The sequence below is a fragment of the Nicotiana tomentosiformis genome, chromosome 6, assembly GCF_000390325.3.
Source record: "Nicotiana tomentosiformis chromosome 6, ASM39032v3, whole genome shotgun sequence".
Lineage (NCBI taxonomy): Eukaryota > Viridiplantae > Streptophyta > Magnoliopsida > Solanales > Solanaceae > Nicotiana > Nicotiana tomentosiformis.
In genome coordinates, this window is record NC_090817.1 from 21,137,648 (window position 1) to 21,150,028 (window position 12,381).

Sequence of the window (12,381 nt, forward strand, 5' to 3'; positions counted from 1 at the left end):
TTAGAGTCTTATACTGTGTATTGTGATGCGCCATGTATTGGTCTCAGCACAGTGTTGATGAAAGACGGTAGGGTGATTGCCTATGCGTCTAAAGAGTTAAATGTACATGAGAAGAATTATCCGATCCACGACCTTGAATTAATAGCTATTGTTCATGCCTTGAAGATTTGGCGGCACTATTTGTACGGTGTGCATTGTGAGGTTTATATTGATAACCGGAGTCTACAATATCTGTTTAAACAGAAGGATCTTAATTTGCGGCAGCGGAGGTGATTATAGTTTCTTAAGGATTATGATATCACCATTCTCTATCATCCCGGAAAGGCCAATATGGTGGCCGATTCCTTGACTCATAAGGCGGAGAGTTTGGGCAGCTTAGCATATTTATCGATAGCAAAGAGGCCTTTAGCCTTGGATGTTTAGGCCTTGGCTAACCAGTTTGTTAGATTGGATGTTTCAGAGCTAAATCGAGTTTTGGCTTGTGTGGTTTCTCAGTCTTCTCTTTATGATCGTATCAGAGAACGTCAATATGGTGACCCTCATTTTCTTGTCCTTAAGGACACGGTTCAACACGGTAATGCCAAGGAAGTCACTATTGGGGATGACGACGTATTATAGATGCAGGGCAGACTATCTGTGCTTAATGTAGACAGTTTGCATGAGTTGATTCTCCAAGGAGCTCACATTTCGCGGTACTCCATTCATCAAGGTGCCGCGAAGATGTATCAGGATTTGAGGCAGCACTATTGGTGGAGGCGTATGAAGAAAGATATAGTTGGGTTTGTAGCTCGGTGTTTAAATTGTCAACAGGTAAAGTACGGGCATCAAAGACCGAGAGGATTGCTTCAGAGACTTGAAATTCCAAAGTGGAAATGGGAGCGTATTACCATGGATTTTGTAGTAGGGCTTCCATGGACCTTGAGGAAGTTTGACGTTGTTTTGATGATTGTGGATCGGTTGACCAAATCAGTACATTTTATTCCAGTTGGTACTAATTAATCTTCGGAGCGGTTGGATGAGATTTATATCCGCGAGATTGTTCACCTACACGATGTGCCAGTGTCCATCATTTCAGATCGGAGCACGCAGTTTACATAATAGTTTTGGAGAGCAGTGCAGCGAGGATTAGGCACACAGGTTCAGTTGAGTACAACATTTCACCCTCAGATGGACGGACAGTACGAGCGCACTATTCAGATATTGGAGGATATGCTACACGCTTGTGTCATTGATTTTAGGGGTTCTTGGGATCAATTTCTGCCACTCGCGGAGTTTACTTACAATAACAACTACTAGTCGAGTATTCAAATGGCTCCGTATGAGGCTTTGTATGGGAGACAGTGCCGATCTCTGGTAGGTTAGTTTGAGACGGGTGAGGCTAGGTTATTGGGTACTGACATGGTTCAGGATGCTTTCGAGAAGGTCAAAGTGATTCAGGAACGGCTACGCACGGCGCAGTCTAGACAAAAGAGTTATGCCGATAGGAAGGTTCGTAATGTTGTTCATATGGTTGGGGAGAAGGTTCTGCTCAAGATTTCACCCACGAAGGGTGTGTTGAGGTTCGGGAAGAAGGGCAAGTTGAGCCCTCGGAAAATTGGGCTTTTTGAGATATTTAATAAGATTGGAGAGGTGGCTTATGAACTTTCTTTGCCACCTAGTCTATCAGGTGTTCATCCAGTGTTCCATGTATCCATGCTCCGAAAGTATGTCGGGGATCCGTCTCATATTTTGGATTTTAATACAGTGCAGCTGGATGGTAATCTGACTTATGATGTGGAGCCGGTGGCCATTTTAGACTGGCAAGTTTGAAAGTTGAAATCAAAGAACATAACTTCAGTGAAAGTGCAGTAGAGAAGCCAGCCAGTCGAAGAAGCTACGTGGGAAACTGAGCGGGAGATGCAGATCAAATATCTTAACCTATTTGAGACTCCAGGTATAATTCTAAACCCGTTCGAGGACGAAAATTTGTTTAAGAGGGGGAGAATGTAATGACCCGGTCGGTTATTTTGAGTATTACAACCCCGTTTCCCCATTTAATGGTTAAATTGTGATTTATGGTTGTTATTTGACTTGCCGGGGTAACTGATTCGGGTCCGATGAAGTTTTGGAATGATTTGGAACACTTAGTTCCAAGCTTTAAAACTTAAGTTGAAAAGGTTTTGTGATGCCGAGGTAGATTAATTAGTACAAAGGTTTTGGGTTGATCAATGAACTGAGGAGTAAAGGAAAATTTTCCCCAGAAGAGGACAATTCTGCGGCCCACTATGCGGTCGCAGAATCACTCTGCGGACCGCATAATGGCCGCAGAGTCAAGCAAATGTGAGGTAAGATTTTAGGAAATCTGCGGTGCATTATGGGATTGTAGACCTATTCTGCGGTGCATTATGCGACCGCAGAACATGTATGCAGGCTGCATAATCAACGCAGACCTAAACAGGTGACTCTCATTTTTGAGCTTCAATTATGCGGTCAGTTTGCGGACCACAAACGTGTTATGCGATCGCATATGCGATCGCGAATCTGCGTCGAGGCTTCAAATTTTTCTAATTTTTTGACCCGAACCAACTTCGATTTATTGCCCTTGAAGCTCATTTTGAAGCAAAAACTTGACATTTTTAGAGAGAAGGGAGAGTTTCCTAGAGAAAGGAAGAAGCTCAAGTGCCTTGTTCATCAAGATCTTGTTCAAGCTTTCAAATCCAACAAGGTAATATCACAAGATCTTCACCCAAGAGGTGAGGTTCTAACCCTAGTCTTCAATTTTGAGTTTGGGTAAAGATGGGTGATGAAGAGTATGATTATTGAGTGTAAGAGTATTATTTATAAGTATCAATAAGGTTTATGAAAAGATTGTTGAGTTCAAATGGGTAAAGATTGGGTAGAAAATAGTAGAAATCTTCAAAGACTTTAATTAAAGATTTGAGGGTCGAGTTAATGTCGGAATTTGGTGAAATTTATATGGTTGGACTCATGGTTGGATGGTCATTCATATTTTGTAACTTTTGTCGAGTTCCGAGATATGGGCCCCATGGGTAATTTTTGAGTTAATTTCGGATTTTTATTGGAAAATTTGTATTTCCTTATGGAATTAATTACAATAATTGGTATTGACTGAATCAAATTAATTGTGGCTAGATACGAGGCTTTCAGAGACCAATTCTCATGGCAAAGGCATAGCGGAATAAAGAATTACACGGTTTGAGATAAGTAACAGTTTTAAATATAATCCTAAGGGTGTGAAACCCCGGATTATGGTATTATGTGAGTATTTTTGGAGGTGACGCACATGCTAGGTGACGGGCGTGTGGGCGTGCACCGTGGGAATTGGGACTTGGTCCATTCCGTAAAATTGGAAAGTTGAATAAGTTTGTTGTTAGCTATGTGCCCTTTCTGTGCTATAGAAATTTGACAGTGAATTATGCTTAGGCTATGTGCTGGTGTTGTAAAGACCCCAGTGGTCGTAATACCTATTGAATCTTCCTGCTTATTGTTACTTGTACTCAGTCATAGTATTACTTTCATATTATACCTCAGTCTCTGTTATTCCCTACTGATACATTATATCATTCTGTTTTGGGCTGATTCCCCTTTATTACTAAGGGTCGTGAGACTAGAGAGGTTGATGACTGAGTGAGGCAGAGGGCCTGTTTGTGAGGTATTTATACCATAGCACGTGGGTTGTCTGTACGGATCTTGATATGATATTATAGCACGTGAGTTGTCCTTGCAGCACATGAGTTGTACATGAAGATCTACATATTGATACTATAGCACGTGAGTTGTCCGTGTGGATTATGGAGCTTGGGCTGTAGGAGCCCCTCTGGAGTCTGTACACCCCCAGTGAGCGCAGGTACCTATTGAGTGTGAGTGTTGAGGGCTGAGATCCGAGTGATTGAGCTATTGTGATGAGTTGAGTGACTGTTGCCCTGAGAGGTTGTACTTGCTTTTCATTTGTTGTTGCACTTAGTTGCTATCTGTCATTGTTGTGAAATTTCCGAAAGATTTTATATCAGGATTACTTGAACTTGAACTGTATAAAACTGATTTGACTTAAATTGCCGGATTTGAAAGTATGTCTAATCTTTGCTGGAATTACTGAAAATGAACTATAACTGTGTATCTCGCCACTATCTTCAGTTCCTTATTTATTATTATTACTTGCTGAGTTGGTTGTACTCATACTACACCCTACACTTGGTGTGCAGATCTAGGTGTTCCCGGATATATGGGTGTTGATTTTTTAGCAAAGTTGATTTTTTCGGAGATTCAGAGGTAGCTTCCATGTTTCACAGACCTTGCCTCTCCTTCCCTATCTCCTTGTTTACTGTATTTGGTCTTAGACTATTATAGACCGTATTTCCCAGAATTTTATTCATATTAGATGCTCATGTACTCAGTGACACCGAGTTTTGGGAGTATTTATATTTGTACTTATGAGTTTTCTTCCGCTGAATTTAATCATTATGTTTTCAAATTTAAAATATATGTAGTTTATTGAGATTGTCGGCTTGCCTAGTATTGAGATAGGCATCATCACGACGAGTTAGGTTTTGGGATGTGACAAAAATAGATAGGATAAAGTAAATAAATAAGATGGAGACGATATGGGCTGCGGTGCATAGCATAGAAAGCAACTCACCATAAAGTCTCCTGAATATTTGTGCCTACGCGCCAAGATGCCACCGAGTGAACTTGTCAGATCCTGCACATTTAGTGCAGAAGTGTAGCATGAGTACGTAAATTAATGTGTACCCAGTAAGTATCTAGCCTAACCCCAGAGATGTAGTGATGAGGGGTCGACATCGACACTTACTAGTGGTCTAATAAATCAATATGATAACTCATAACAAATATTAAGCACAACAGTAGTAGTGAAATAAAAATTGTAACTAACATAATCCTCCAAAATCTTCTCTTTTAACGATATAAATCTCTAAAATATAATGTGCCATCTCAACAGATCTGAAATATCAAGTGTAATCTCAAACGCATAAGGAGTACAGTATAAAATGCCAGACCTCAATAGAAGGGGGATCTCACGAATATCCGGACTGCTAGCGGTATAATACACGATTATGCCGAGGTCGTACTGCCTGATCCAAAGTGGTGTGTACACTGCCGAGAGTCGATCGACGCAAACCAGAGATGATCTCAATATACTGTTGAGGCATTCGGCTCGATTCATAGGAAAAGATAAAACTTATCGAATTACGAGTCACGTGCTTACAACACAGTTGCAGGAGCATAAAGTAAATATGACTTTTATCTTTTATCAAATATCTCGCCAAACAACTCAAGGTGATAAAGCTTGGCCTAATATATTCCCAAATCATTTTCAATTATAAATTCACTTAATTAAGCTAGCGAAATGAGTTCAAATAATTCAAATATTATATGATAAAGTCCTAAGTCTACCCGGACATAAATATGATATTAGCTACGCACGGACTCTCGTCACTTCGTGCGTACATAGCACCCACAACTAGTAGCACATAACAATTTTAATACCTACGGGGCAGATTCCCCTTCACAAAGTTAGACAGGAGACTTACCTAGCAACGAAATTTCATAACTGGCTCCAACGCCTATCTAACACCTCAAATCAGTGCCCATCAATCCGAAACTAGTCAAACAACATGCAAATCAATAAAAATATACCCTCATACTCATAATAAATCAATTTATAATAATTTTCAACTCCGCTCAAAAAGTCAACCAACTCAACTCTCGGGCCCACATGCCCGGATTTCGAATATTTTTGAATATAAACATTACTCATAATACCACGAACTCAAATATATAATTATTTCATAATTCCATATCGAATTTTGTGGTCAAAATCTAAAAATACCATTTCTAGATTTTCTTCCAAACAATCCATAATTTCTATCAAATTTCCATGTTAAAATCCATATATAACCCATGAATGTAACTCAAAACAAGTAGGAATAACTTACCTTATGATATATGGCGAAAACTATCTTGAAGAATCACCCCAAATCGCCCCACATGAGATCCAAGAACATAAAAGTGATGAAATGAGATCAATATCCCAAAATTAGATGTTTAATACACCTGCCAGGCCTCCTTCTTCACGATCGCGATCATTATCAATGCAATCGTGATTAAAAAAAGTTCCAGCATCATTTCCTTAATTACGATCGCGGCCAAAACCTAGTGATCGCGGCCAAAACCTAGTGATCGCGGCCAAAACCTCGCGATCGCGATGTACAAATTTTGTTTTCTCTTCACAGGCACCCTTCGGTCTAATGGCCATAACGTTTTGTACAAAATTCTAAATGACAAACGGTTTTATTTTCTGAAAACTAAATTTAGAGGACTACAATTTTTATTTTTAAATCATCTTCAAATTCCTTATAGATTGCAAGATATAAGCTCCCGAAGTTAAACCACTAACAACAGAAATTCCTTCTACGCGATCACGAATTTCCTTCCGAAATAGTGATTCTCAAGGCCTGAAACAGCACTTTGCTCTTCGCAATCATGGCCATTTCATCGGGATCGCGAAGAAGGATGCACCAGATCTTAGAAACAGCAGTTCAAACATGGGGAAATGACCCGTAGCCCATCCGAAACACAACCGAGGCCCTCGGGACCCCGTCCAATCATACCAACTATTCCCAAAATATGATGCAAACTTTCTCAAGGTCGCAAATCACACCAAACAACATCCAAACTACGAATCGACGATCAAAACCCTACTTTCAACTTTCAAATTTTGTCAAACACGTCCGAATTATACTTAAACATTCCAGAATGATGCCAAACTTTACGTGCAACAAATCACGATACGAACCTATTCCAAGGCTAGGAATCCCAAACGAACATCAATAAAATCAAAGTTCACTTCAAATCAATCTTATGAAATTCTAAAACCTTCAAAATGCCAACTTTTCACAATAAGCATCGAAATGCTTCCGGACTACCCGATACTCAACCCGAAATCATCATACGAACCTATTGGAACCTACAAATCCCTATTCCGATGTCTTTTTCTCAAAAGTCAAACCTTGGTCAACTCTTCCAACTTAAAGCTTCTGAATTGAGAATTTTCCATTCGAATCAACTCCGAACTTCCCGAAATTCGATTCCGACTATGCATACAAGTCATAAAATATGAAGTGAAGCTACTCAAGGCCTTAAACCATTGAACAACGCACTAAGGCTCAAAACGACTGGTTAGGTCATTACACAATCTTTATTCAAATTAGCAACACAATTACAGTGTAAATATAATTGTCCAGAACATAACAAATACAACTAAATATGTCTTAAGGATAGATTATCATCAACAGTACTCAGTAAAAACTCTTTATACTACATCAATTCTTATTTCCTTTTGGGAGCATTCCTACAATATCTTTTGTTATGCCCTTCTTGTTCGCAGTATCCACATGAAACCTTGTACTTCTTTGTATTTATTTCATCATATGGTTTGTATCTTTGTTTTTGAGGTCTCCTTGGATGCCTTTTCCCAGTAGGTAGAAGTATAACTTCTTCTGCTATATGTTGTTGCACATCCCATTTGCTTTCATCAAGTAGAGATATAGTTGTGGACAAGGAAGTTCATCAAGCTGGAATTATCCCCAACTATATCTCTTATTCTGAAGGCAAACAATGAAGCGCTTCACACCATCTATCATAATATGAATGTAATTTGTTACAACCCTCACCTACATTTTTATTACAAACATATAACAAGTTGTCAGCACTTCATAAAAGACAAAATTACTTCAATTAAATAATAGCATATCTACAATTATCATTATATATTTATTTTGATGAAATCAATTATCTGATGTTATGGACCATCTTACTCTCATCTTCTGCGATAATGTCATGTTGTCCTCCAACTCTTTGTTGTATTTTTTTCCAAGGTATGTGAACGTACCTTTGTATTCAATAACCTTTCATTAGTCCAGCATTCAAGAAGAGTCATCATATACTCTAGTAATTGAACTACGGGCAGCTCTCTTGCATCTTTGGTTACCGCATTCAAGGACTCTGCAATATTTGATGTCATCGTCCATGTTATGTTCACCGTAGCATGTACCCGAGACCATTTGTGATAACCAATACCATATAGTTATGCTTTAACACACGTGTCGATCTCCTCAATCTTTGACATTCTTTCATTAAATTCATCGAGCATGTATGATCGTGTCGTGGAAAAGTACAATTTGCTTAACTTAAGATGACCTTTCTTGAACTTTGACCTTACATTTGTCCAAATATGCCACATGCAACCATAATTGTAATGACCCGATCGGTCGTTTTGAGTATTACAACCCCGTTTCCTCATTTAGTGCTCAATTTATGCTTTACAGTTGTTATGTGACTCGCCAGGGAGTCCAACCATACAGAAATTGGGTGATTGACTTTTTGATATCAGGGCCGGAATTCGATTCTGAAATACCTTTATTATGTCATTTATGACTTGTGTGAAAAATTTGAGGTCAATCAGATTTAATTTGCTAGATTTCGGCATCGGATGTAGAATATTCCGACGTCGTTTCTTCGATAATAAGTGGTATCACATTAAGAAATGAGCTCCAAATTCATATTTTATTGAGGCATTAGATTCGTATTGAAAATTCAGAGCCATACCAATAAGAATCGTCGAATTCGGACATCGTATGAGAGAGTTATGCCAATTTCCATGTCGGGAATGATTTTACGTCGCCTAGGATATCGTGGGGCGCTAGTCCTGGCGCTGAAAATTTTTGGGATACTATAAATGGCGCCACAGGCAGCGCCCTACGCTACCTGTGGCGCTCAAAAAAGTCATAGGCTCTATAAACGGGTGTTTTGGCCATTTTTGATATAAAAATAGTTGGGGAGTTCGGTTTGGGCGATTTGCAGAGGCAAACTTCACAAATTGGACTAGGGTAAGTGATCTAAACTTGATTTGGTTAGTTATTCATGAATGTAACATTATTTCCAGCACTTATTTCATGATTTGGGGGATTAGAATAGACATTTTTCAAAAATTGATTTGAGTGTTTGAAGGACGAATCAGAGTCGGAATTTAGTAATTTTTGTATGGTTGAACTCGTGGTTGAATGAGCATTCATATTTTGTAACTTTTATCGGGTTCCGAGACGTGGGCCCAACTGTCGATTTTTGAGTTAATTTTTGATTTATTTGTGAAATTTAGCATTTTCATATGGAATTGATTCCTATACCTCGTGTTGATTGTATCAAATTATTTTGACTAAGATTCGAGGCGTTTGGAGGCCAAATCGTGAGGAAAAGGCTTATTGGTATAAAGAATTGCTCGTATTGAGGTAAGTAACAGTTCTAAATTTGTTCCTGAGGGTATCAAACCTCGGATTCTATGTGTCACACTTCCTTTTTCCCGGGGGGATAGGGGACAGGGGAGTTTTTTCAATTTAAGTGACATTGTTCGAAATGAGATTATTTTATTTATTCAGAGTCGCCACTTGGAATAATTTATGGTGTCCCAAGTCACCAATTTATTTTAGAATCCCAAATCGAGGAAAATTGACTCTTATTTATGGTCTGCGAACACAGAAGACTCGGTAAGGAATTCTGTTAACCCGAGAGAAGGTGTGAGGCACTCCCGAGTTCCGTGGTTTTATCACGGTCGCTCAACTATTAATAATTGGCCTAGTTATCTGATTTAATACATGTTTTAAACCTATATGTGCATTTTTAATTCCTTTTTACCGCTTTTATTACATTGCTGCATTTTAAACTTTTATAGAATTAATATGAGACAAGTTACGTTGTCGTACACTCATTTTTTTATACACATCGCAAATCGCGTCACGTGAAACGCACCCGCAATCTACAACGTATTTAATTTTATTTATTATTGTTTTAAGTTGTGGTCGAGTCATGTGAAATGCACACTCGAATTGGGGATTACGTATCGTGACCATGCCACGAAAACCGTACCCACAGTCACGATGATTTATTATTAATCATGCCTAAAGCAAGCTACGATGTTCGAATATTATTCAATTATTAATTTTGAGATTATTATAAGGTCACGAGGTTTTTAATTATTTGTGGAAGAATTGGATTTATTATTTATAGAAAACTGGGCTAGTTTAGAGAAAGATGGGTCAACTATGTTATTTATTACTTTGGGCCTGATGAGACTAAATCTTTTGGCCCAAAATCTTTTCTTCTCCAACAGCCCAAAAATCAATTTCCTTAGAAATAAATCGTAGCCCAAGCAAATTATCCAGCCCATTATCCCATATTCTGTACATTTCTTAAACAAAACTAATGACACTACAATCTCATGAACAAAATTAGTAAACAAGCCAAATTACAGTGATTCAATAGACCCTTTATCCGGTTAAATCAACTCAAAACAAAACTTTGCAACTCTAAAATTAACATCATGGTCCAATAAACATATGAACAAGGAAACAATCAGATTCAAATGATCCAAATATCAATAGAGTGAAGTACTACTTCATGCTACCCAATAATCACACCAATAGACAAGAAGGTAAATGGACAATTATAATCAGTGAAGAAAGGGAAATAACAGACCTTTGATATAAATTAACAGAGTTGAAATTACAAGAGCGCTAAACAATTCGACGAGTGTTGACTGGAGCTTTCACCGGCCACGAAACCTCGAATAAAATATCGCGACTTGCAACCCCGATCGACCTTGCAAGAACGGTGATTTAGTGGCTTGTTTTTGCTAGGTTTAAAGCTATTTTTTTGGGGGGGGGGGGGTGATTTTGCTGGATTTTTCGAAAGAAAGATGAAGAAAGAATGACACGAGTAGAAATTTCCTTATCCTAGAAGAAGAAAATAAATTTCTCTCAATTCCTTCCTCGCTACTTTTTTTCCTCTTCTCCCCTTTTGTTTCCGCACATTTTTTTTCTATTTATAGAAAAAATTCGGAATTTTCAGATTTTTTATTTTTATTTTTTTATTTTTTTTGTATTTTTTAATTAAAAAGAATTTCCACTTCCCATTTTTCTTATGTTTTAAAATAAAATAATTCTCCACTTTCCTTTACTTTTAGTTTTTAATTTCACACTTTTTTTACTTTTAATATATTTAAAATTCCACTTATTTTTACTTTTCTTTTTTTTATTTCTCACTTATTTTACTTTTCTTTTTCTTTTTTTTAATTTCCACTTACTTTTACTTTTATTAAAAAAAATCAGATACCCTTACTTTTATTTTTTAATTCCAACTTTATTTTACTTATTATTTTTTTAAATTTTCACATTCTTTTACTTTTATTTTTTTAATTTTCCACTTTCTTTTACTTTTTTTATTATACAATTTCTACCTACTTTTACTTTTACTTTTTAATTTTATATTTCTACTTTTACTATTTTTTTAATTCCCATCTGAAATTTGTTTTTTTTAAAAAAATTAATTAATTAATTTTTATTTTTCTTTCGGTTTTTTAATTCATTTTATTTAAAAATAAAGATTAAAAAAATACTAATAGTAATAATTGACCTTTTAAATTATTATTAATGTTTACCCTAAAAAAATGTAACAAAGCTAAAAAATATATATATTAAATTTCTGAAAATATTTACATAGTAGAAGGTGATAAAAATTCAAATATAGTCAAAAATTAGGTGCTCACACTGTGATATGTGATTGGTTTTGAGGTGACACACATGCTAGGTGACAGGCATGTGGGCGTGCACCATTGGAATTGTGACTTGGTCAATTCCATGGATCTGTGTTGTTGAATAAATTGTTGCTACCGTACATTTTTTCACGTATTAGGTAAATTGAAGTATAAATCATGTTTAAACCAAGTGTTGACACTGTTGGGACACACAGAGGTCGTGTACATGTTGCATTATCTGTTAAATTACTATTTTGTACTCAGTCACGATTTTACTTGCATATTACATCTCAGTCTCTCTTGTTCATTATTGATGCATCATATCATTGTTGTTGGGCTACTCATCATGATTTCTGAGAGCCCGAGAGACTGGAGAGGTTGATGACTGAGTGAGGTCGATGGCCTAATTGTGAGGATATTTATGGGATCGGGCTGCACGCTGCAACATGCTTTATTGATTTATGCCATGATTGGAATGTTATAGCGTTTGGGCTGAAGGAGCCCCTCGGGAGTCTGTACACACCCCTAGTGAGTGTAGGTACCTACTGAGTGCGAGTGCTGAGTGATGAGTGATTGAGAGGAATGAGTGATTGTGAGAAAAGAGTGATTGTGAGGTTGGAGTGAATGTGAGGACTGAGTGACTGTTACTCTGAGAGAATGCATTGATTTCATTATTGCTGCACTTCAGCTGTCATATATCACTGTTTTGGAAAACTCTGAAAGATATTATTTCTGTTTCAATCAAAATTTGATATGAAATTTCTATGGAGTTTTAA